General features: G+C 37.7%; 1 long non-coding RNA gene across 1 annotated transcript in view; it reads left to right on the forward strand.

Annotated features, from left to right (window-relative positions):
• LOC114484375 (uncharacterized) overlaps positions 1–27,063 on the forward strand; it is a 188,033-nt gene that overhangs the window by 160,845 nt on the left and 125 nt on the right. The window lies entirely within an intron of this gene.

Genomic DNA, 27,063 nt, shown 5'->3' on the forward strand with positions numbered 1-27,063 from the left:
TACAAGCAGCACATGCAGCTCAATATCAAAAAAACAAACAACCCAATCCAAAAATGGGCAGAAGACCTAAATAGACATTTCTCCAAAGAAGATGTACAGATTGCCAACAAACACATGAAAGGATGCTCAATATCACGAATCATTAGAGAAATGCAAATCAAAACCACGATGAGGTATCACCTCACACCAGTCAGAATGACCATCATCAAAAAACTACAAACAATAAATTCTGGAGAGGGTGTGGAGAAAAGGGAACCCTCTTGCACTGTTGGTGGGAATGTAAATTGATACAGCCACTATAGAGGACAGTATGGAGGTTCCTCAAAAAACTAAAAATAGAACTACCATCTGACCCAGCAATCCCACTACTGGGCATATAACCAGAAAAAAACATAATTCAGAAAGAGTCATGTACCACAATGTTCATTGCAGCACTATTTACAATAGCCAGGACATGGAAGCAACCTAAGTGTCCATCAACAGATGAATGGATAAAGAAGATGTGGCACATATATACAATGGAATATTACTCGGCCATAAAGAGAAACGAATTTGAGTTATTTGTAGTGAGGTGGATGGACCTAGAGACTGTCATACAGAGTGAAGTAAGTCAGAGAAAAACAAATACCGTATGCTAACACATATGTATGTAATCAAAAAGAAAAAAAGTACTGAGGAACCTAGGGGCAGGACAGGAATAAAGACACAGACGTAGAGAATGGACTTGAGGACACGGCAGGGGAAGGGTAAGCTGGGACGAAGTGAGAGAGTGGCACGTACATATATACACTACCAAATGTAAAACAGATAGCTAGTGGGAAGCAGCCACATAGCACAGGGAGATCAGCTCGGTGCTTTGTGCCCACCTAGAGAGGTGGGATCGGGAGGGTGGGAGGGAGATGCAAGAGGGAAGGGATATGGGGATATATGTATACATTTAGCTGATTCGTTATACAGCAGCAACTAACACAACATTGTAAAGCAATTATACTCCAATAAAGATGTTAAAAAAAACAAACAAAAAGATAAAGTGAGTTTATTGCTTTTTTGAAATTCTTATGGAGATAATTGTAGGTTCGTGTGCAGTTTTAAGAAATCATAGATACTGCATATACTTTACCCAGTTTCTTCCAGTAGTTACATTTTGAAAAACTGTAGTAAATTACAACCAGGATATTGGCATTGATAAAAATCCACCACTCTTGTTAGAATTCCACAGTTTTACTTGTACTCATTTGTAGGGATCTGTGTGTGTGTAGGTGTGTGCATATGTGCAGTGGACTCTCTGTATCTGCGGGTTCCACATCCGCAGGTTCAACCAACCTCGGATTGTGTATCATGTTTATCTGAGGTTGATTTAACCCGTACGTGTGGATTCTGCAGATACAGAGGGGAAGGGCGACACTGGGACATGAGCAAACATGCATTTTGGTATCCGCATGGGATCCTAGAACCAATCCCCCTCCCTTGTATACTGAGGGAGGATTGTTCTTTGTTGTATGCAATTTTATAACATGTATTTAGGTTCACGTATTTACCATCACTGTCAGGACCAGTTCCACTGCCTCAAGGAACCCTAGTGAGACCCTTTCATGGGCACACCCACCTCCCTCCAGCACCAGCCTTCCCATCCTACCACTCCACCCTCAGTCCCTAACTCTGGCTGGCACTAATCTGTTCTCTGCCTCCATAATTTTGTCATTTCAAAAATGTTGTATAGGGGGCTTCTCTGGTGGCGCAGTGGTTGAGAATCCACCTGCCGATGCAGGGGACACGGGTTCGTGCCCCGATGTGGGAGGATCCCACATGCCGCGGAGCGGCTGGGCCCGTGAGCCATGGCCGCTGAGCCTGTGCGTCCGGAGCCTGTGCTCCGTGGCGGGAGAGGCCACAACAGTGAGAGGCCCGCGTACCGAAAAAAAAAAAAAAAATGTTGTATAAATGACATCATTTATAAATGGTATGTAAAGTTTTTAGGATTGGCTTTTTTCACTCACATAATTCCTTAGAGATTAATCCAAGCCCTTGCTTGTATCCGTAGTTCGTTTTTGTTTGTTTTAAGTTGCAGAGTGGAGTTCCATTATATGTAGATTTAACAGTTCTTCTCTTGAACATCTGGTCTTTTTCTAGGTTTTGGCTATTATGAATAAAGCTGCTATAAACATAAGTACTGGTTTCTTGTGTAAACATAATTTTTCATTTTTCTGCAGTAAACATCCATGGATGCAATTTGAGTCATATTGTAATTGCATGTTTAGTTTTATAAGAAACTGCCAAACTGTTTGCCAGAGTGGCTATGTCATTTTACATTCCTACCAGCCATACATGAGTGACCATTTTCTCTGCATTGTCATCAGCATTTGGTGTTTTCACTATCATTTCTTTTAGCCATTCTCATAGGTATGTATTTATATTTTGATTTTAATTTGGATTTCTCTGGCCAATGATGTTGAACATCTTTTTTTATGTACTTATTTACTGTCTGTATACCCTCTCTGATGAAATGTCTACTCAAGGCTTTTGTACATTTTCTAATTTAATTGTTTGTTTTATTACTGTTGAATCTGAGAGTTCTTTACTTACCCTAAATACTAGTCCTCCGTTGTATGTGTGATTTGCTAATATTTTCTCCTGCTCTGTAGCTTTTCATGGATGTTCACAGAGCAATAGTTTATATATATATGTATATATATATATATACATCTTTATTGAAGTATAATTCCTTCACAACGCTGTGCTAGTTTCTGTTATACAACGAAGTGAATCAGCCATATGCATACATATATCCCCATATCCCCTCCCTCTTGAGCCTCCCTCCCACCCTCCCTATCCCACCCCTCTAAGTGGTCACAAAGCACAGAGCTGATCTCCCTGTGCTATGCGGCTGCTTCCCACTAGCTAGCTATTTTACATTTGGTAGTGTATATATGTACGTGCCACTCTCTCACTTTGTCCCAGCTTCCCCTTCCCCCTCTCCATGTCCTCAAGTCCATTCTCTTTGTCTGCGTCTTTATCCCTGCCCTGCCACTAGGTTCGTCAGTACCATTTTTTTTTCGATTCCACATATACGCGTTAGTGTACGGTATTTGTTTTTCTTTTTCTGACTTACTTCACTCTGTATGACAGACTCTAGGTCCATCCGCCTCTCTACAAATAACTCAATTTCGTTTCTTTTTATGGCTGAGTAACATTCCTTTGTATAATGTGCCACATCTTCTTTATCCGATCATCTGTGGATGGACATTTAGTTACGACAAAGGAGGCAAGAACATACACTGGAGAAAAGACAGCCTCTTCAATAAGTGGTGCTGGGAAAACTGGACAGCTACGTGTAAAAGAATGAAATTAGAACACTTCCTAAGACTGTATACAAAAATAAACTCCAGATGGACTAAAGATCTAAATGGAAGACTGAACACTATGAAACTCTTGGAGGAAAACATAGGAAAAACACTCTTGGGCATAAACCACAGAAAGGTCTTTTTTGACCCACCTCCTAGAGTAATGAAAATAAAAACAAAAATAAACAAATGGAACCTAATTAAACTTAAAAGGTTTTGTACAGCAAAGGAAACCATAAATAAGATGAAAAGACACCCTCAGAATGAGAGAAAATATTTGCAAATGAAACAACGGACAAAGGATTAATCTCCAAAATATACAAACTCATGGAGCTCAATATCAAAACAAAAGCAATAGCTTTTCATTTTGATGAAGTCAGTTTTTTTTTCTTTTATGGGTCATGCTTTAGTGTCAAGTCCAATAACTCTGTCTAGTCCTAGATCCCAGTGATTTTTTTCTGTTTGTTTTTTTCCTGCAAGTTCTATAGTTTTGCATTTTATACTTGAGTTCATGATTCATTCTGGATTCATTTTTTTTTTTTTTTTTTGTGGTATGCGGGCCTCTCACTGCTGTGGCCTCTCCCGTTGCGGAGCACAGGCTCCGGACGCGCAGGCCCAGCGGCCATGGCTCACGGGCCCAGCCGCTCCGCGGCACGTGGGATCCTCCCAGACCGGGGCGCGAACCCGGTTCCCCTGCATCGGCAGGCGGACGCGCAACCACTGCGCCACCAGGGAAGCCCTGGATTCATTTTTTTTATAAGGTGTGAGGTTTAGGTCGAGTTTTTTCTTAGATTTCAGTTTTTGCCTATAATGTTCGATTGCTCCAACACTATTTGTTGAAAGACTATCCCTTCCTTCACTGAATTGCTCTTGCACCTTTGTCAAAAGCCAGTTGAGCATATTTGTGTGGGTATGTTTTTGGATTCTGTCTTCTGACCCATAGAATTTTCTATACCTCCACCAACACCAGTGTCTTTACTGCAGCCATATACTAAGCCTCCGTGTGATTGGATTGATTTCTCATTTTTATTTCTCTTTGTCATGATTATTTTAGCTATGCTGGGGTCTTTTTTCTTTCCATATAAACTTTAGACAAAGCTTCTCTATGTCTATAAAAGACCTGATCAAGATTTTAATAGGAATTGCGTTAAGCCTATAGATCAGTTTGGGCAGAATTGACATCTTTACTATGTTGCGTCTTCCAATCCATGAAGGCAGTATGTATTTCCATTTATTTTGATCATCTTTGATATCTTCATCAGTATTTTGTCATTTTCAACATATAGATTTTGCATGTACTTTCTTAATTATTTAATTTGCAGTAGTTTTAAATGGCATTGTGTTTTTGTTTCCACATGTTCCTTGTTAGTATATTGAAATGTGATTGGTCATTGTGGCTTGACCTTGTTTTCTGCAAAATTGCTGAAGTCACTTATTGGTTCTGGGAGTTTTTTGTCGAGTCCTTGGAATCTTCCATATGTAATACAATCGTAACATATTTAAATAGAGATGATTTTATCTCTTCTTTTCCAATCTGTATGCCGTTTATTTCTTTTTCCTGCCTTAATGCAGTGGCTAAAACTTCCAATACTATGTCAGTTAGAGAGTGGTGAAGACAGATATCCTTGCCTTTTTCTGATCTGAGGGGAAAGCAGTCAGTATTTAAGTAGGATATTTTTTTTTTTTTTTTTTTTTTTTTTTTTTTTTGTGGCATACGGGCCTCCCTCTGTTGTGGCCTCTCCCGTCGCGGAGCGCAGGCTCCGGATGCGCAGGCCCAGCGGCCACGGCCCACGGGCCCAGCCGCTCCGCGGCATGTGGGATCCTCCCAGACCGGGGCGCGAACCCGGTTCCCCTGCATCGGCAGGCGGACGCGCAACCACTGCGCCACCAGGGAAGCCCCTTAAGTAGGATATTTAAGTATGATATTAGCTGTAGATTTTTTCTAGGTGCTCTTTATCAGGTGGAGGTAATTTCCCTTTATCTCTAGCTTGCAGAGAGTCATTATCATAAATGTATGTTGGATTTTGTTAAATGATTTTTCTGTATTAATTGATATAATCATGTGATTTTTTTTTTAGCTTTTTCATGCATTGTATTACATTGACTGATTTTAGAATGTTGAACCAAGCTTGCACAATTGGTCATGGTGTATAATTCTGTTTATACATTGTTGGATTCAATTTACTACTGTTTTGTTGAGGACTTTTGCATTTATATTCATGAGGGATACTGGTCTGAAGTTTTATTATTTTATGTTTTCTTGTTTTGGTTTTGGTATTATAAAATGAGTTGAGACTTCTTCCTTGTGTTTCTGTTTTCTAGAAAAGATTGTGAAAATTGGTTATAGTAAGTCTTTAAATGTTTGGTATAATTCTCCAAGGAATCTATCTGGGTTTGGCGATTTCTTTTTTAGTAGTTTTAGATTATGAACTGAATTCCTTTGATGGTTATAGGGCTAGTCATATTATTTGTCCCCTCTTAGTTGTTTTGTTAGCTTGTGGTTTTTGAGGAATTGGTCCTTTTTTTTCCAGGCTCTCAAATTTTTTAGCATAAAATTTTTCATTGTATTCTTTTATTATGTTTTTAACAGTTGCAGAATCTATAATGATATTCCTTGTTTCATTTCCAAAATTGGTGATGTGCATCCTCTCTTTATCTTTGTCAGTCTTGCTAAAGCTTTTTAAGTGTTGTTGATTTTTTTTTTTTTCCCCAAAGAACAAGTGTTCTGTTTCACTGTTTCTCTACTTCTGCTTTGGGTTTATTTTGCTCATCTTTTTCTAGTTTCTCATGTGGGAACTTAGATTACTGATTTGAGACCTTTCCTCACTTCTAGTGAGGAAATAGAAATTTCTCTCTGAGCATGGCTTTAACTGCATCCGTGTATTTTAAGTTTTCATTTTTATTCATTCTGATATTTTTTAAAATTTCTTTGAGACTTGCTCTTTGACACATGGATTACTTAGAAGTCTGTATTTTTTAAAATTTATTTTATTTATTTTTAGCTGCGTTGGGTCTTTGTTGCGCGTAGACTTTCTCTAGTTGCGGTGAGCAGGGGCTGCTCTTCGTTGCGGTGTGTGGGCTTCTCGTTGTGGTGGCTTCTCTTGTTGTAGAGCACTGGCTCTAGGCACACAGGCTTCAGCAGTTGTGGCTCACTGTCTCTAGAACACAGGCTTGGTAGTTGTGGCGCACAGGCTTAGTTGCTCTGCGACATGTGGGATCTTCCTGGACTAGGGCTCGAACCCATGTCCCCTGCATTGGCAGGCCGATTCTTAACCACTGTGCCACCAGGGAAGCCCTAGAAGTCTGTATTTTAATATTGACATATTTAGAAATTTTGTTAGCTTTCTATTACTAATTTCTAGTTTGATTCCATATAGTCAGAGAACACATTATGTATGAGTGCAATACTTTTAATTTTGTTGAGGTTTGTTTTATGGCTTAGGAGCTGGTGAGTCTTGGTGAAGGTTCAGTGGGCGTTTGGAGAAAAAAACTGTGTACTCTGCTATTGTTGGCTGTAGTGTTCTCATATGTCAGTGTGGTTCAGTTAGTTGACTGTGTTGTTCAGATCTTCTATAAGTTTGCTGATTTTCTGTCTAGTCATTTTATCAGTTTTTAAGAGGAGGATATTGAAGTCCTCGACCATAATGTGGATTTCTGTATTTTTCTTTACAGTAACATCAGTTTCCATTTCATGTATTCAGGCTCATGTTTTCAAGCTCTATTTGTTGAGTACAGATATAGGATTAGGATTGTTATGTCTTCCTATCAGATTGGTCTTTGTACCATTGTGTTATGTCTCTCTTTTTCTCTAGTAATAGTCCTTGTTCTGACGACTACTTTATCTGTATCAGTATAGCCACACCTGTTTTTTAAAATTAATGTTTGCATGCTGTATGTTTTCTGTTGAATTTGAAGTGGGTTTCTTGCAAAGGGCATTTAGTTGGGCCATGTATTCGTTCACTCTGCCAATCTATGTCTTTTAATTGGTTTATTGGACCATGTATATTTAAGATACTTGCTGAAATGTTAGTGTATAAATTGGCCATTTCATTATTTGTTTTCAGTTTGTTTCCTCTAGTTCTTGTTCTTCTGTTTGTCTTTTCTTGCCTTTCTGTGTATTACTCAAATAGTTTTGAGTTTTTCTTGATTTATTTATAATTTTTTTATTGTGATAAAATGTATATAACATTCACCATTTTAACCACTTTTAAGGGTATACAGTTCAGTGGCATTAAGTACATTCACATTGTTGTGGAACCGTCATCACTGTCTTGTCCAGAACTTTTTCATTATCTGAAACTGAAATTCTGTGTCTATTCAACTCTTCCTTCCTCTCTGCTCCCAATCCCTGGTAACACTATTCTTTCTCTCTCTGTGAATTTGCTTGTTCTAGGAACCTCATATAAGTGGAATCATGCGATATGTGTCGTTTTGTGTCTGGCTTATTTCACTTAACATAATGTTTTCTAGGTGTACCCATGTTATAGCATGCATCAGGATTTCATAAGGCTGAATAATATTCCATTCTATGTATACCATGTTTGTTTATTCATTCATTTTTAATAAATCTGTGGGTTATTTCTACCTTTTGGCTTTTGTGAGTAATGCTGCTGTGAACATAGGTGTATAAATATCTCTTTGAGTCCCTGCTTTCAAATCTTTTGGGTATATACTTAAAGTAGAATTACTGGGTCACATGGTAATTCAATCTTTAAGTTTTTGAGGAGCCGCCATACTGTTTTCCACAGTGGCTGCACCATTTTATGTTATTTTGTTTCCAACTTTATTCCAACATAAAATAACATTTTATGTTATTTTGTTTCCAACTTTACACAACATATAACATTGTGTAAATTTAAGTTCTACAATGGGTTGATTTGATACACTTATATATTACACAATGGTTACCAGCATAACATTAACTGACACTTCTATCTTGTCACATTATTACCATTTCTTTTTTGTGGTAAGCACATTTAAGATCTACTCTCTTAGCAGCTTTCAAATATGCAACACAGTATTATTGACAATTATAATCATACTGTACATTAGGTGCCCAGAACTTACTCATCTTTTAAGTGGAGGTTTGGTCTCTTTGACCAACATCTCCCCATTTCCCCCACCGTTCAGCCCTTGGCAACTACTAATCTACTCTCTGTTTCTATGAGTTCAGTTATTTTAGATTCCACATAGACATGATTTCATGTAGTATTTATCTTTCTCTGTCTGACTTATTTCACTTAGCACAATGTCCTCAAGGTCCATCCATGTTTTTTACTGGTGGCAAGATTTTCTTCTTTCTCATGACTGAATAATATTCCTTGTGTGTGTGTGTATCCATTCATCCATTGATGGACACTTAGGTAGTTTCCATATTATGATTATTGAATTATGCTGCAGTGAACTTGGGAGTACAGATATCTCTTTGTGATCCTACTTTCATTTCTTTCGATATATATCCAGAAGTGGGACTCCTGGATCATATGGAAGTTCTGTGTTTAATATTTTCAAGAATCTCCATACTGTTTCCATAACAACTGCATCAATTTACATTTCCATCAACAGTGCACAAAGGTTCCCTTTTCTCCATATACTCACCAACACTTATCTCTTGTATTTTCATGATTGCCATTCTAACAGATTTGAGGTGGTATCTCATTTTGGTTTTATTTGCATTTCCCTGATGATTAGTGATGTTGAGCACCTTTTTCATGTGCCTCTTGACCATCTGTATGTCTTCTTTGGAAAAATGTATATTCAGTTCTTCTTCCCATTTTAAATCAAATTTCTTGGTTTTTCGCTATTGAGTCCCACCAACCATGCACAAGAGTTCCAGTTTCTCCACATTATTGCCAACACTTGTCATTTTCTGGGGTTTTGTTTTGCTTTCTTTTGTTTATAATGGCCATCCTAATGGATGTGAAGTGATATCTCACTGTGGCTTTTACTTGCATTTCCCTAATGATTAGTAATGTTGATCATCTTTTTATGTGCTTACTATCCATTTGCATATATACGTTGGAGAAATGTCTGTTCAAGTCCTTGACCGTTTTTTAATTGGGTTGTTAGTTTTTTGTCATTGTTGAGTTGTGGGAGTTCTTTCCATGTTCCAAATATAAATCTCTTATTAGATATAAGATTTAAAAATATTTTCTCTAATGGTTTTGAGTATATCTTTTTGCATAGTTTTCATAGTGGCTGCTCTGTGTATTACAACATACATACGTTTCTTATCTCAGTGTATTAGTACCAACATTTATCACATTAAGTAAAATTTGGAAACCATAGCCATTAGATCCCTTTACCTTCCAAACTTTTAGATACCATTGTCTTAAGTACTGGGTTGCATTCTGTTTTTTGAATCATCAAATATATTTTATGAAACTCTTTAAATTAAAAGATTGCATATACCTGTCCTTCTGTTTGTCTCCTTGTTCCTTTCCTTATGTTCCATGAGTCTTTCTTTTTTAAAAAATTTCCTTTCCATTCAAAGTTTTCATTTCTTCTTTGTTCCTGAAGGATAATTTTGATGAATCTTAAACTTGCAACTGACAGTTATTTTCTTTTGTCATTTGAAAAATGCTTTACCACTTCCTTCTGGCCTCCAGAGTTTGAAGTGAGAAGTGTTCTGTTACTGACATTGGTGTTCCTCCATAGAAATGCTTGTTTCCCTTTGGCTGCTTTCAGATATTTTCTTTGTCTTTTATTTTCACAAGTTTTATTATAATGTGTTGGTGTCTCCTTCTTTGGGTTTATCCTGTTTGGATTTTCCTCAGCTCCTTGAGTCTGCAGATGTGTGTATTTTACCAAATTTGAGAAGCGTTCAGCTACTATTTCTTTGAATATTCTCTCAGGCCCACTTTTTCTTTTTTGGGGATTCCGATGAAGTGAAATTTGGATCTTTTGTTATTGCCTCGCACACCCCTGAACTTTCTATTTATTTTTAAAATATTCTGTTTTCTCCCTGTTGTTCAGATGGGGTGAATTCAATGATACGTCCTTTGTCTGCTCCACCCCTCTTTTCAGTCCACCCAGCAAGTTGTTTTCTTCTACTATTTCTGTTATTGTATTTTTCAATCCTGTTAATTTCCGTTTGGTCCTTCATTATAACTTCTGTTTCTCTGCTGAAGTTTCTTTTGTTTCATATGTTCCAAAAGAATTTGCAGTTGATTGTTGAAACGTTGACCTGATGGCTGTTTAAAATTCTTGTGAGATAATTCAACCATCTGACTCATCTCTGTATTGCCATCAGCTGGTTATTCTTACTTAAGTTGTGACTTCTCTTGAAGTTTGGTATGACAGGTGGTTTTTTATTGTATCCTGGACATTTTGTCTGTTAAATTAGGAGACTTTGGATCCTGTTTAAGTATTTCATTGTAGCAGTAGTCACACTGCTGGAGTTTGGTATGAACTCCTGGCCTACTTATCTGGGCCATAGTTCCAATGGCAATTGAGTTTTCAGTGCCTTTCCATTTTTATTTCAGTTGGCTGGGTTTTTTCACCAGTCCATGCTGGCACCACCTGAGGGAGCAGAATGGGCTTTTGATGGCCATGCCTCTGGATGCCTCTCAGTGAGAGAAGAGTGTCTCAAGTCTGTATGGACAACGAGGCTTTCTTGGCCTACTACTTGTCAGGTATAGGAGTTTTAATGAAGGGACACTTGAAAATGGTATCTGAGAAAAAGATACAAAATTGATAAAGAGGTATACAAGATATATTCCCAAGAGTGGGGTTGCTGGATCATGTGGGAACTCTATTTTTATATTTTTGAGGAACCTCTGTACTGTTCTCCATAGTGGCTGTACCAATTTACATTCCCACCAGCAACGTAGGAGGGTTCCCTTTTCTCCACACCCTCTCCAGCATTTGTTATTTGTAGACTTTTTAAATGATGGCCATTCTGACCAATGTGAGGTGGTACCTCACTGTAGTTTTGATTTTCATTTTTCTAATAATTAGTGATGATGAGCATCTTTTCATGTGTCTATTGGCCATCTGTATTATATCTTCTTTGGAGAATGTATAACTGAATCACTTTGCTGTGCAGCAGAAACTATACAACATCGTATAGTTGTATGTTTTATAGTTGTATGTTGTAATACAGCATTGTAAATCAGCTATACTTCAATAAAATAACTTTTAAAAAAAGGAGGTATACAGGAAAAGGACATAGAACTGTGCTGAAGACACAGCATTTTCTAGAGATGGCCCTACATACTTTCCATCTGTGATGGAGGTAAAGGAAATAAAGAGGCTCCCTGTCTTTCTGTTCACTGCCTTTGCCTCTGGAATTGAGCATATCACCTAATTACCATAAAAATTAGCATCATTGCCTTCTATTTTAGCAGACATTTGATTGGGGTGGCATTGGCCATGATAAGTAAGTACATAATTTACTTCTACTGAATCTGCTGCCCAGTGTGAACCATGAGGGAACTGTAGAAATTAAGTTACAGCAAACTGCATTATTTGGGCACTCGACAGTTGCAGCATGGTTCCACGTAGATTAGCCAGGCTTGCTCCCGAGGTATATTTCCCTTGCTGGGTCTTCTTTTAAAGGCACCGTGAGCAATTTAGGAACGAATGATAAAAGTTAGTTCAACTACAATTGATAACCCTTTAGATTTTTCTCCAAAAGTTGCCATTCAGGATGTTTTCTGAGTGTGAATTCTTGTATGTTTACCCCTCAGAAGGGTGAATAAGGAATGCATAAGAGATGAAAATACTTGTGAATAGTGCGTTCTCAGCAGCTCAGCACGTATGCTGGCTTAGGAGCAAAGACAGTTATGAATTGGTAACGATAAATTATATACCAGCTTCTCATATCTTACTGTTGCTGGAATTTAATCAAGATGTTTTAGTATTGACCCTCCATGTCAGAGACTTCAAGGTAACATGATATCAGCCACATCTACTCAACATACTTATTAAGTGGGAGAGTCGGACCGAAGCATTTACTATCTTGGAAGACAACTAAAGCCTAGTTTGTGATCGAAACATAATTGTATTATACATTTTTTAATCCCTGGTTACTGCAGATAATGGTGTGATTGACATTGCAAAATATTGTAATTAAAGAATAGGCTTAGTATAGAATTTTAAACTGCACTGCTTTTGTTTTCCGTTATTGAAATAGCTTTAGGGTGGCTGTTTCTTTTCAGACTATTGGCAAATGCAGCCAGCCTTTGTGACCAAGAGCTCAGTTTTGTCACTTCGTTATCATTATTATTGACAAGAGAAAGAGGTTATTGTATGTTGATTTCAAGGCAAATTTACATTTTTTTAAATTGTTATCTCTCTGCCACTGGACAAGTTGACACAAAATAAGGTATTCAACTGTTTAAAAAGACTTTAAATAGATCAATTTCAGAAAATTTAACTGGGGCTTTGGGATTTCAGATTATTTGCTTAAGTATAGCTGTAATTCTCAGCAGCTATAGAGGGTGATTTTTAATTGTTACGGAGTAAAAGATAATTTTGGAATGGTACGGAATTTGCTTACAGAGGTTTAATTTTAGGGGAAACCCTCTCCTCTAATCGATGTGACTCATGCTTCTTCCTTAAACTCCTTGAGGGCAGGCACCTTATCTTCTCCATCTGTCTGTCGATGCTGCAAAACCCACACCACCCCTATTTATGTGTAATGACCGACCGGACTTTGATTATATATACAAAATAGTAGATATAACAATAGGCTCTACCATCTCTTATGGCTTTGGACCATCCATATTTCAAGCCAGTGCTTCTTAAATAATCACTTTTTTTTTAAGTGATTAAATTCAAAGTAACTTAAATATAGAAGCATTACGTTGTACCATTACAATGCCAGGTGGTAAAGCTCCTTAAGGGCAGGAATTTTTCTTTTTTCTTTACAACCCCATTCCCAGTACCTGGAACAGTTTCTGGCACATAGTATCCCCTCAATCTTTGTTGAATGTATGAATGTATTTTTAAGACACGGTGAAAAATAGCCAGTTAGGCTGCCTTTGTATGGGAAGAAAACCCCAGTTTTCATGTCAGGAAATCTAAATTATTGTCCCATCTCTGCTACTAAACTGCTGTGTGATCTCAGGTATGACACCTAACCTCTCTGTGCCTTTCTTATCTATGAAATAAAGAAATTAGATTTTATGAATGATAAAGTCCAGTCCATGTTTAAAAGTGCATAATTCACTGATTGGTGATTCTCAGCATGCATTGGGAAGTGGTGCTTGGAAACAAATTTACAATTTGTGGCCATGGAACCAGCGTTGCCAACTGGCATATCTGGGGGTTGGAACTAAGACTTGGGTCCCTGGCTACTAAAATTTTAGCTCTAACAGTTGAACTAATCATCAGCTAAATGAATGAATGAAGGAAGGAAGGAAGGAAGGAAGGAAGGAAGGGAGAGATTGAGGGAGGGAGAGACAGGGAGGGAGGGAGAGAGAGATAGAGATAGAGGAAGAAGAAAGAAAGAAAAGAAAAAGTCAAACGCTCTTCTATCCTTTGGCATGGAAAAGTGATTTTTAAGAATTAGGAAAACTAAATCTAACACAGAAGAGTAAAATGTCGCACAGTGATAAAAAAGAACTAGATTTAAATCCTAACTCCAATATTTTCTGTGACCTTGGCCAAGTAATTTAATTTCTGTGCCTCTATTTTGGCATCTATAAAAATGAAATAATGATAATATCTAAATGAAGTCATTTATTTATAGTTTCTGGGACATGGTAGGCTTTGAAATCCTTCTAGTTTTGAATATGTCATCCCACTGCCTTCTGATTTCCATGGTTTCTAATGAGAAATCAGTCTTTAATATTATTGACTATCTCTTGCACATGATGATTTGTTTCTCTCTTGATACTTTCAAGATTCTTTGTCTTTGCCCTTTGACAATTAAATTGTGAGCTGTCTGGAAGGGGATCTATTAAACTGAACTGGAGTTCATTGAGTTTCTTGCATGTGTAGATTAATGTTTTTTAGTAAAATTGGCCATTACTTCCTCAAATATTCTTTCTGTCCAGTTTTATCTTTTTTTCTTTCTGGTACTCTACCATGCATATGTTGGTATGATTGATGGTGTCCCATAGTTGTCTTGGGCTCTGTTTAATATTTTCGTTCTTTTTTCTTTCTGTTTCTTAGACTAGATAATCTTAATTGACCTATCTTCACGTTCACTGATTCTTTCTTCTGCCAGCTCATATCCAGTGTTGAACCACTCTTGTGGATTTTTAATTTGTTATTTTACTTTTTAGCTCCAGAATTTCTATTTGGTTCCTTCTTATATTCCTCTTTCTCTACTTGGTGAGACATCATTCTCATACTTTCCTTTAGTTCTTTAGACAGGGTATCCTTAGCTCTTTGAACATATTTTAAATAGATTATTTAAAATCTTTATCTAGTAAGTCCAATATCTGGGCACCTTCAGGAACAGTTTCTATTTTTTCCCCTATAAATGGGCCATATTTTCTTGTTTCTTTGCATGTTTCTTAATTTTTATTGAAAACTGGACTTTTTTTTTAAACTGGACTTTTTATTGAATGAATTCAACTTGTAATATTGTGTAAGTTTGAGGTGTACAGCATGTTTCTTTGATACATGTATGTATTGTAATATGATTGTCAATGTAGTGATATATATCACATTACATAATTATAGTACAATATTATTGTCTATATTCATTATACTGTGCATTAGAGATCTATGGATTATTTACTGCTCATTACATATTTGTACTCTTAAACATCATCACTCTTATCATTCCCCCCTCCCATCCCTTGGTAACCACCACTTTACTCTCTGTTTTTTATAGGTTTAATTATTTTAGATTTCATACATAAGTGATATCATACAGTATTTGTCTTTCTCTGACTTATTTCACTTAGCATGATGCCTTCCGAGTCCATCCATGTTGCTGCAAATGGCAAGATTTCATTTTTTATGGCTGAGTAGTATTCCACTTTGAATATGTGCGTATATATATAATATATATATATATTATATATATACGCACATATTCAAAGTGGAATACTACTCAGCCATAAAAAATGAAATCTTGCCATTTGCAGCAACATGGATGGACTCGGAAGGCATCATGCTAAGTGAAATAAGTCAGAGAAAGACAAATACTGTATGATATCACTTATGTATGAAATCTTAAAAATACAACAAACTAGTGAATATAACAAAAAAGAAGCAGATTCACAGATACAGAGAACAAACTAGTGGTTAGCAGTGGGGAGAGGGAAGTGGGGAGGGGAAATAGAGGGGTGAGGGATTAAGAGGTACAAACTTAGGTGTAAAGTAAGCTACAAGGATAGATTGTACAACATGGGGAGGATAAATATTTTACAGTAACTATAAATGGAGTATAACCTTTAAAAATTGTGTATCACGGTATATTTCCCTTGCTGGGTCTTCTTTTAAAGGCACCGTGAGCAATTTAGGAACGAATGATAAAAGTTAGTTCAACTACAATTGATAACCCTTTAGATTTTTCTCCAAAAGTTGCCATTCAGGATGTTTTCTGAGTGTGAATTCTTGTATGTTTACCCCTCAGAAGGGTGAATAAGGAATGCATAAGAGATGAAAATACTTGTGAATAGTGCGTTCTCAGCAGCTCAGCACGTATGCTGGCTTAGGAGCAAAGACAGTTATGAATTGGTAACGATAAATTATATACCAGCTTCTCATGTCTTACTGTTGCTGGAATTTAATCAAGATGTTTTAGTATTGACCCTCCATGTCAGAGACTTCAAGGTAACATGATATCAGCCACATCTACTCAACATACTTATTAAGTGGGAGAGTCGGACCGAAGCATTTACTATCTTGGAAGACAACTAAAGCCTAGTTTGTGATCGAAACATAATTGTATTATACATTTTTTAATCCCTGGTTACTGCAGATAATGGTGTGATTGACATTGCAAAATATTGTAATTAAAGAATAGGCTTAGTATAGAATTTTAAACTGCACTGCTTTTGTTTTCCGTTATTGAAATAGCTTTAGGGTGGCTGTTTCTTTTCAGACTATTGGCAAATGCAGCCAGCCTTTGTGACCAAGAGCTCAGTTTTGTCACTTCGTTATCATTATTATTGACAAGAGAAAGAGGTTATTGTATGTTGATTTCAAGGCAAATTTACATTTTTTTAAATTGTTATCTCTCTGCCACTGGACAAGTTGACACAAAATAAGGTATTCAACTGTTTAAAAAGACTTTAAATAGATCAATTTCAGAAAATTTAACTGGGGCTTTGGGATTTCAGATTATTTGCTTAAGTATAGCTGTAATTCTCAGCAGCTATAGAGGGTGATTTTTAATTGTTACGGAGTAAAAGATAATTTTGGAATGGTACGGAATTTGCTTACAGAGGTTTAATTTTAGGGGAAACCCTCTCCTCTAATCGATGTGACTCATGCTTCTTCCTTAAACTCCTTGAGGGCAGGCACCTTATCTTCTCCATCTGTCTGTCGATGCTGCACAACCCACACCACCCCTATTTATGTGTAATGACCGACCGGACTTTGATTATATATACAAAATAGTAGATATAACAATAGGCTCTACCATCTCTTATGGCTTTGGACCATCCATATTTCAAGCCAGTGCTTCTTAAATAATCACTTTTTTTTTAAGTGATTAAATTCAAAGTAACTTAAATATAGAAGCATTACGTTGTACCATTACAATGCCAGGTGGTAAAGCTCCTTAAGGGCAGGAATTTTTCTTTTTTCTTTACAACCCCATTCCCAGTACCTGGAACAGTTTCTGGCACATAGTATCCCCTCAATCTTTGTTGAATGTATGAATGTATTTTTAAGACACGGTGAAAAATAGCCAGTTAGGCTGCCTTTGTATGGGAAGAAAACCCCAGTTTTCATGTCAGGAAATCTAAATTATTGTCCCATCTCTGCTACTAAACTGCTGTGTGATCTCAGGTATGACACCTAACCTCTCTGTGCCTTTCTTATCTATGAAATAAAGAAATTAGATTTTATGAATGATAAAGTCCAGTCCATGTTTAAAAGTGCATAATTCACTGATTGGTGATTCTCAGCATGCATTGGGAAGTGGTGCTTGGAAACAAATTTACAATTTGTGGCCATGGAACCAGCGTTGCCAACTGGCATATCTGGGGGTTGGAACTAAGACTTGGGTCCCTGGCTACTAAAATTTTAGCTCTAACAGTTGAACTAATCATCAGCTAAATGAATGAATGAAGGAAGGAAGGAAGGAAGGAAGGAAGGAAGGAAGAGAGAGATTGAGGGAGGGAGAGACAGGGAGGGAGGGAGAGAGAGATAGAGATAGAGGAAGAAGAAAGAAAGAAAAGAAAAAGTCAAACGCTCTTCTATCCTTTGGCATGGAAAAGTGATTTTTAAGAATTAGGAAAACTAAATCTAACACAGAAGAGTAAAATGTCGCACAGTGATAAAAAAGAACTAGATTTAAATCCTAACTCCAATATTTTCTGTGACCTTGGCCAAGTAATTTAATTTCTGTGCCTCTATTTTGGCATCTATAAAAATGAAATAATGATAATATCTAAATGAAGTCATTTATTTATAGTTTCTGGGACATGGTAGGCTTTGAAATCCTTCTAGTCAGCCTGATATAAAGGAATTAGGTAGGTGGATGGAAATGAATTTGATGAAAGATAAATCTGTATATTTGGCTTGAGGCAAACACCAAGAGGTAAAATAGTGGTTGAGTGCATGGCTGAGATCAGACTGTCTAGGTCTGATATAAATAAAGCTGGTACCTTCACTCACCAGCAATAATAATTTGGTCATTTTCTTACCATTTCTGCATCTCAGTTTTCTCATCTGTAAAATGGCGCTAATAACAGTACCTCCCTCATAGGGTTATTGTGAATTTTCAATGAAACACTCCATGTAATGTGCATAGAACAATGCCTGGTGTATAGCCAGCACTCAATAAATGAGGCTGTTCTTATTATGTTCCATTAAGTTCATCCAGAGGGGGGAACATTGAAAGGGATTTAGAAGCCTGCCAGCCCAGTGAACAAAGAGAAAGCAATGGGGATTCAGTAGGACCAAAGAGATTATCATAGCCTAGTGGGTTTGGGGAGGGGAGTTGTTTGTTGTTTTTTTAGAAAACTATTTATGAACATATTAAGTTTTGAGATTTTAGGAAAGAAAGGCTGTGTAAATCCAAGACGTTGGGAGTTCCCACTTAAGTCACTGACAGTAAATATCACAGTCTCCAATTTATTCTTGGGTGGTGAAACTTCTTATAAGAAATCTGCCATAGGGGAAAAGGTCTTTTAGTTTTCAGCCACATGGGTTAACAGGTATCACTAAATCGTGCTCTAACAGTTGTAAGTAGTCAGTCTTTTTATAACAGGGCAACAGCTGAGCTATCAGTGAGTCATTACATACCCTGTGTTTACCAGGGAGCCCAAATCATTCTGTCTGTAGAGAAGTGAGTCAGGTGGGGGGCAGTACCTGTACATTTAAGCACAGAGGGTCCTCTAACCAAACTCTTGAAGCTGCGAAGCTGCCACAGATAAACTGAGATATGAGGATAGGATGGAAAGAATACAGGTCAAATTTTAAAAGACAATAAAATAGAGGCTAAGTTTCCAACTAGCACTACACATCTTAAAGTGCATTTCTTTGTGGTGAGCTTTAAAGAGACATGAAATAAGCCTGTGTGTTTCATGACTGTGAAGCCTTTTTCAATTGATCAGGAAAATTGGGGTATGTCTGAGCACACATTACCTCATTTTTTTAAAATTGTGTGCAAAAACAACCTGATTGAAAAATGGGTAGAAGGAATGAATAGACATTTTTCCAAAGAGGACATGCAGATGGCCAACAGGCACAGGAAAAGATACTCAACATCGCTAATCATCAGGAAAATGCAAATCAAAACCACAATGTGATAGCACCTCACACCTGTCAGAATGGCTCTCATCAAAAAGAACACAAATAACAAATGTTGGCGAGGATGTGGAGAAAAAGAAATCCTTGTACACTGTTGCTGGGAATGTAAATTGGTGCAGCCACTGTGGAAAACAGTGTGGAGATTTCTCAAAAGACTAAACATAGAACTACCGTATGACCCAGCAATTCAGTTCCTGGGTATAGATCAAAAATACCCCCAAAACACTAATTCAAAAAAGATACATGCACCCCAGTGTTCATAGCAGCATTATTTGCAATAGCCAAGATATAGAAGCAACCTAGGTGTCCATCAAAAGATGAATGGATAAAGAAGATGTGGTATATGGGTATATATGTGCGTATATATATAATATATATATATATTATATATATACGCACATATTCAAAGTGGAATACTACTCAGCCATAAAAAATGAAATCTTGCCATTTGCAGCAACATGGATGGACTCGGAAGGCATCATGCTAAGTGAAATAAGTCAGAGAAAGACAAATACTGTATGATATCACTTATGTATGAAATCTTAAAAATACAACAAACTAGTGAATATAACAAAAAAGAAGCAGATTCACAGATACAGAGAACAAACTAGTGGTTAGCAGTGGGGAGAGGGAAGTGGGGAGGGGAAATAGAGGGGTGAGGGATTAAGAGGTACAAACTTAGGTGTAAAGTAAGCTACAAGGATAGATTGTACAACATGGGGAGGATAAATATTTTACAGTAACTATAAATGGAGTATAACCTTTAAAAATTGTGTATCACTATATTGTATACCTTAACTTACATAGTACTGTGCAGCAACTATACTTCAACTAAAAAAAAATGTGCACTTGTTCAGAAATAGGTTAAGACTCATTATATCAAGTGGATTGGGGTAGAAGGGCCTTCTTAACAGAGAGTAATAGAAAGATTTCTCCCTTAGAAGCATTGTTTCTTACACATTAAGGTCATCTAGACGGTATGAAGTGCATCTTTAAAATGTAAATATCCCTTGAAAGTGTCAGATGTCTACATTGTTTACACTTCAAAGTAAAACACTTTTATCACTGACTTTTCTGTCTTCCCCGGTTGAGGATTTGACCTTGAAGGCAGTGAAGTTTCAAATGGAAGATAGAAATTAAATTAAATTAGAAATTAAATTAAACACTGAGGGACTTCGGAGGTAAGTTGGCTTGAGGTAGGACCTTTGATCAAATGTTCAAGCAGTCAACTGGTAAAGAAGACTTTGAGGCATTTGAGAAAAACGGAGACTAGATTAATTTAGTTCACTTTTACACCAGGATTTTCAGAAGTAGGCGGTCCAGTTGCAAAATTCTATATACAGTGCTTCAACTGAAATTTAATAAGGCTTGAAGCTCTTGCTACAGTCTGTGCCAGTTCATTACAACAGGGTGAATGTTAATGACTACGTAATTAGCAGGGCTCAGGGCAAAATGAAAGGGCAGGCCCTTTGTGCAAAAAGCAGGACAGGGGGTTGTTACATGTGCACAAATCTAAAACCATTTCTTTTCTTCCACCATCTCTCTCTCAACTTGTAGCATTTTTTATTGGCTATTCAATGTAGTTCCAGGTAAAGAAAAGCAAAAGTTTAAATTATTAGCATGAATTTAACCATTCATCTTTATATTGTGCAATACAAATATAAGAATATCTAACTTTCATGCAGAATCACCAAAATCATGCAGTTTGTATGTCATAGATCATGCATACATACGTCATTCTTACCAGAACAGTGGAAACACTACACAAAACTTAGTCTACCATTTTTATTTCACTTATTGATATGTGTACCAACATGTACCGATAGTCTCCCTTTGGCTTTCTGATGAGTAAAGGAGAAAAAGAACTATGATTGCCCTTCCTTTCTCTTCCTTTTTATGTATCATCTTCAGCATAAGCAGCTGGCTCATACAATGGAAAACATGCAAGAAATAAAGGATATGATAGGGTTTCTTGGTCATCTGTGTTTCTTAGAATACCAATGTCTTCTTGCAAAGTTGGAACCAAATTCTGGTTCCCATGGAAAGCATGGCCTCTTGGGACTGTCAGCCATAGACATAGCATACTCAGCAAATCTCACTGACCTCCCAGGAATCGTGGGTCTACCAGAATTCACATTCATGCATGTTATATGCAGATGAGGCAGCAAGGGATGTCTGGGGACAGGCATATTATTCAGGTACCCCCGATCACACATGTGCTCTATTATCCTGTTGGACTGTACCCACAGAACACTGGCTCAAATATAAAAGCATTAAGCAGCACAGGGCTGTTCTGAGCATGGAGCTGCCCAGGTGGGCACGCCCATGCATCCAGCCCTGCTTTGAAGTTTCTTACACACAAATGAGGAATCAATCAGCAAAGAGGTTTGCAAAGGAAGTGGCAACTGGCTAGTCTTCCTTTTTTTGCTTTTTATTTGATCTAGGCTGCCTCAGACATATGGAAAGTAGCAGAATAATTGCAGACCTTGTTGTGAAATTGATTCTTACTCTAAGTCCTGCAGGGGTGAGAGGATCAGGAGGCTTGTAGGTAGTTTAACTTTTGGTCTTCAAACAAGCACAATGTGTTATGGACTATAAATGTGAGTAACATTTTACGAGAGAACTTGAGATTTCAAAAACTAATGCTGCTTATTAGGTAAAAGAGGTAATTGGGTAAAAAAAGAAAAGAAAAGAAAAATTAAGTGAAACTATTTGAGTGGAAGGACAACTGTACTGAAAGTTAGGAGGCCTATGGTCTAGCTCTGGCTTTGTTATCTACTAACTGTGACCTCAGATAAAACAGGTCACATCACTAGTACTCATTGACCTCATCTATGAAACAGGGTTTGAACTTATGGGGTTTCTATTTTAAACTGTGTTTCATTGAAGAGGTGTTTATAAATCAAGAAACTCATTTTAAAGATACAACTGTAGACGTCAAAGAATTCTTTCTAGAATTTCCAGAGCTCCCCTCTGTGCTTCCTCAGCTGTGCTCGAGGCCCTGTGGTTGAATGATCATCTCTGCCACATTTCTGCATCTTCTTTATACCGAAGGACAATTAATCATTGCTAAAAATCGAGGGGGATTTAAGAGAAGCTGAGTGACTTTTTAGGTCTGTGGATTTATTCCAGCTCTGTTTTTATTTTTACTTTAGATCTTTCAGCTCGTGCCCCAACGAAAATTTACCTTGCTCCCTGAAAGTTCTGCTTTATGACTTATTGAGTAGCATTATTAATATTTCATCAGGCGATTATTTTCACTATTTTAGAAAGGACTGCCAAAATGTAGAGCATGGTTTTTATTACGTCTTGCAGAAAATTGATTTTTTCACACAAAGGTAGACTTAATCTTTTTTTAAATCTTAATTTTATTTTATTTTATTTTTTAACATCTTTATTGGAGTATAATTGCTTTACAATGGTATGTTTCTGCTTTATAACAAAGAGAGTCAGCTATACGTATACATACATCCCCATATCCCCTCCCTCTTGCGTCTCCCTCCCACCCTCTGCTCGAGGCCCTGTGGTTGAATGATCATCTCTGCCACATTTCTGCATCTTCTTTATACCGAAGGACAATTAATCATTGCTAAAAATCGAGGGGGATTTAAGAGAAGCTGAGTGACTTTTTAGGTCTGTGGATTTATTCCAGCTCTGTTTTTATTTTTACTTTAGATCTTTCAGCTCGTGCCCCAACGAAAATTTACCTTGCTCCCTGAAAGTTCTGCTTTATGACTTATTGAGTAGCATTATTAATATTTCATCAGGCGATTATTTTCACTATTTTAGAAAGGACTGCCAAAATGTAGAGCATGGTTTTTATTACGTCTTGCAGAAAATTGATTTTTTCACACAAAGGTAGACTTAATCTTTTTTTAAATCTTAATTTTATTTTATTTTATTTTTTAACATCTTTATTGGAGTATAATTGCTTTACAATGGTATGTTTCTGCTTTATAACAAAGAGAGTCAGCTATACGTATACATACATCCCCATATCCCCTCCCTCTTGCGTCTCCCTCCCACCCTCCCTATCCCACCCCTCTAGGTGGTCACAAAACACAGAGCTGATCTCCCTGTGCTATGCAGCTGCCTCCCACTAGCTACCTATTTTACATTTGGTAGTGTATATATGTCCATGCCACTCTCTCACCTATTCCCAGCGTACCCTTCCCCCTCCCCGTGTCCTCAAGTCCGTTCTCTACGTCTGCTAGACTTAATCTTATAGTCAATAGAGAAATAAGTATTTGAAAATAAAAGCAGGAAACAGAAGGGAATTAAAATGTGCTGAGTTCTGTTATGTACCAGTTACTGTGTTTTACATATATTATTGTGTTTAATATCCACATAATCATCTGTGGTAGGTGATAATAAGAATACTACCAGTTTTCCATGGGAGGCCAGAAAGTCTTCTGGGAGCTTCCATTCCAATATTATATGTCCAAACTCCTGCATGAGAAGCCCATTTGGTACTGACCTCTCAAAGTCAATATGGACAAATTAAGCTCATCCTTTTTCCCCAGAAGTCTTCTCTAGCCACAGGCTTTCTCATCTAAGTGATAGATAGTAATGTCCTCTTCCGGTTGTGTGGGCTAGAAACCTTGAGGTTATCCTTACCTCCCTCATTCCTTACCCCCTCCACCCACTTCATCAGGAAATCCTGTTGACTCTCCTTCAAAAGAAACCCAGCCTGGATCTGATGCCTACTCACCAGCACCACCTGAGTCTGAGCCAACATCTCCTCTTGCCAAGAAGACGAGCTTTCCACCTGCCTCCATCCTGGCCTCCCCTGTGGTCTCTTCCCAACCAGAAGCCAGGATGAGGCTACTGAAACAGAAGCTGTGTCAATTCTGAGCTCAAGCTCCTGTGGTGGACCTCATTTCACTCTCAGAGTAGAAGCCAGAAAGCCTTGAGCTGCCCTGGATCCATCCTTCCCTCCACCTCCCCGCGGTACCACCTGCTGCCCCTCCATTTCTCTGCTACTAATCCTGTACTTGCCAGCACTACTCCATCCCCACTGACCCCCTAGCAATTCCAGGAACAGCCCCTGGGAACACTCCTGCCTCAGGGCCCTAACGTTGGCCATTCCCTCTGCCTGGAACACGCTTCTCGTGCACATGACTAACCCCCTCACATCCTTCAAGGTTTTGGTTACATGTCACTTTCTCAGTGAGCTCCCCTTACCGCCCCACAGCCAGCGATGGCCAGGGATGAGGATTCAACGACACACAATGGACAGAGGGCACCTCTGAAGGTTGGGGAAGGTGGTGGAAGGCTGGGCAGATCCTAGAGGACAGGGCTGAGCAACACCCCAATATAGGTACTCTAGCACAACCCAGTGCGGTACGGAAGAGCACACTATTGAATCAGACTACTTAAGTTCAGATTCCTGTGTGTGTGTGTGTCAGGGTGTTTTGTTTTGTTTGTTGTTTTTAGGGTTTTGTTTATTTTTTTGTTTGTATTTTTGTTTTTTACCTTTCCTTTACTCTCATTTTTTCACAGATATAGAGACTAAATATGGTTACTCAGTGATTGAAAAAGGGCAGGACGTTTAAAAGGGACTGTTGGGGGCTTCCCTGGTGGCGCAGTGGTTGAGAGTCCGCCTGCCGATGCAGGGGACACGGGTTCGTGCCCCGGTCCGGGAAGATCCCACATGCCGTGGAGCGGCTGGGCCCGTGAGCCATGGCCGCTGAGTCTGCACATCCGGAGCCTGTGCTCCACAACGGAGAGGCCACAACAGTGAGAGGCCCATGTATTGCAAAAAGAAAAAAAAAAAAAAAAGGGACTGTTGGGGTGAGGGAAGGGAAAAAAAATACCCAAGAATCAGGAATTCTGCATTCTAATCTCAGTTCTGTCACCAAACAACAAATGCCTTGGGCAAGTCATTCCTTAGTTTCAGTTCCCTCATCTCTAGAATAAGGAAATTAGGCAAGAATCAGTAAGTTTCCCAAACCCGCTTGATCAGGAGAATGAACCTGGGAGCGTTTGCAAAATGCAGATTACCCTGAATCTACCCATGAATAGTCTGATTTAAAAGGTCTTGTGTGAAATTCTATAGTTTGTATTTTTCACGAACTTTACAGACAATTGTGATGATCAACCACACTTGGGAAATGCTAGATTAGATGACTTTTAAGACACCTCCCATTGTTTAAGATATTCATTTACCTAAATATTATTTAATTCAGAAAACATCCCAGTTGTAATAAAATTGATTTTTATTGTATATGTGGGTGTCGCGGTCAAAAACTGCATATTTTCATTTTTTCCTATGGAAAATTAAGAACAATATCTAGCACAAAATAGATTCTCAATATTTATAAATGAATAAATGGTCAGTTCCAAATGTTTAGAAAGTAAACATTTTTTAGTATCTCCTTGAGTAGCCTATTTCTCATATATATAGGGAAAAATTCAGTTTGTCTAGTGTCCTTCAGTATTAAGAATATTTAACACAATAATCATACATAAACCAGGGCTCATAATGATAATTATACCTGAAAGTTTTTGATAATGGAAAACCATTTTTATCTTTTATAACAGGTAAATGAGATAAACGTGAAAATATAATATTCCCAAGGTGCTTTATGTGCTATGAAAATACATGATATTTTTGTGCTACTGTTGTTCTTGCTTTTTACCACCCACAGCGTTCTAATTCTTAACCTATCAACTTTGCCAGCCTCAAATTATTGCTGGAACAGCTTCTGCAGAGAATTGTATTTACCCCCAATTTTTTGAATGACCAGTGTTCTTTTTGGAAACAAATACAGTGTTGTGGGTTTTGAAAAGGGTTGAACTTTGAGGCAGAGATTCTGAGATGTCATTCTGCCTTTGTGTCTCTTAACTTGATAAAATTAGGCAAGCCCTGTCACCTCTTCTGGCCTCTAACTCCTCTTCTGTGAAATGATTTCTCCATTTTTTCAAGCACTATCATTCTTGTAAATAATTAGGAGGTAAGAAATTACTCACCCCCAGATTCAATTCTGAATATCCCTGCACCTCTGCCTAATACTTAGATTGACTCTCATTTTTCTCATTATTTCTCTGATGCTATTTGAATGTGCTACCGAGGGCCACTAAATCATACTGCTTAGAAGCAAACAGAAACAGAATTCTTTTGATACCTTCATTTTTCAACACCAGTCATTTGTGCATGTAACACAAGTCCTTGTCTCCGTGACCTTTCAGAAAGGAAAATGACAGCTCAGCATAAAGCATGTGATGTAGTCATACTAGGTACCTGCCTCCTTAAGTCTGGGCCCAATTAGAAGTTCCATTTTATCACTTTCATGAGAAAGTATTGTTACTAATTGGGGGTAATGCTTTGGTTTAGGCGTCAGCCAGCACCTAGTAATGCCCTTGGAAAGATTCTGCCATAATTGGTGTCCTCCTGTGATATCAAAAGAACTACCCTGGAAAGAATATTTTTTAACCCATTTTTTTAGTCACAGCTGCTTTAGTTGCAGTGTTGTTAAAACAAATAATGCACAGGAAGTGAACACAGTCTTGTATGTGTAATACGTCTTACAAAATCACATGATCAATGCTTGCATTTTATTGCTTTTTAAAGAGGATGTAAATGTTAATAGTAGAAAAGTAGATTGTAGAATAGCAAACCTATTTATTACGGTGACATTGTTTTTTATTTGTATAGTTGATTTTCTTTTCTGAAAAGCATAAAAATAAAGTGTAACATCGTGCAAGAGCCCTGCCACACGAATTTTCTGTGGAACGCTCTTCTCACATCATTGAATTTAATGGCTGCCCGGGTGATTCTTAGGCAATCTTCTTAAGTATCTTTTTGTTTCAGGGTAGTTACTGCATCTAATTATTG

Source organism: Physeter macrocephalus, chromosome 19 (genome assembly GCF_002837175.3).
Source record: "Physeter macrocephalus isolate SW-GA chromosome 19, ASM283717v5, whole genome shotgun sequence".
NCBI lineage: Eukaryota > Metazoa > Chordata > Mammalia > Artiodactyla > Physeteridae > Physeter > Physeter macrocephalus.